The sequence below is a fragment of the Metschnikowia bicuspidata genome (assembly GCF_001664035.1).
Source record: "Metschnikowia bicuspidata var. bicuspidata NRRL YB-4993 chromosome Unknown METBIscaffold_9, whole genome shotgun sequence".
Taxonomy (NCBI): Eukaryota; Fungi; Ascomycota; class Pichiomycetes; order Serinales; family Metschnikowiaceae; genus Metschnikowia; species Metschnikowia bicuspidata.
Window position 1 is genome coordinate 56,686 of NW_017387739.1, and position 717 is coordinate 57,402.

Below are 717 nucleotides of genomic sequence, written 5' to 3' on the forward strand. Positions count from 1 at the left end.
AAAAAAAAAAAAAAAACACCCGAGCATAGCGACCCATGAATTCAATTGTAAAAACCATATATCGAAAGGAGTCCCTTCAAGGTGTTGGAAGACCACATGCGATGGTCGCATGTAGATGGTATTACTGATGGCGCCATATTGAGAGCTCTGGAAATGGACATATTCGGGGTAGGAACTTCCTCGTTGCTTGATGAGAAACATCGAAAAACTTGAACTCAATAGCGAGCGAATGATGTAAACTCGATATCCATAGAATGGTGCTAGCCTATTGTCTCGTTGTATAGTCGATGCAGCATCGTGTTTGGGAAAGATTTCTCAAACGCATCCAGAAATATATCTCAGTTTTCTCAGGTCCGAAACTAATTTTAAAAATGTTTCTGTCGTACGATGTCTTTCTTCCATAGGAGACGGCCATGGTCGCTAGTTTTTTGCCGATACAAAAACAAGCGAGCAGAAAACATGCCTTGCTGTTCCAATTCTTAGTCTCCGATTATCGCCTGCACTATTTTCTCCATATCCAAATCAATTATCTCAGTGCTCTCCATTGGATTCTGGCTCACGAGTGAAATGAAGACCGGGAGCGTTTTCTCGGTTCTAAGGACACTGCTTTGGCAATGTATGGGGCGCTCGAGGATCTTGCTTTTGAACGGCTTTTCAAGGTTTTCGAAGTCCACCTCGATATCTCGCTGCCATTCTGCCATGAGTAGATTGTAATTG

General features: G+C 42.7%; 1 protein-coding gene across 1 annotated transcript in view; it reads left to right on the forward strand.

The window, feature by feature from the left end:
• Nucleotides 1-717, forward strand: part of METBIDRAFT_13878 (uncharacterized protein) — a gene marked incomplete at both ends in the record, with an annotated part of 3,097 nt that overhangs the window by 712 nt on the left and 1,668 nt on the right. The window lies entirely within an intron of this gene.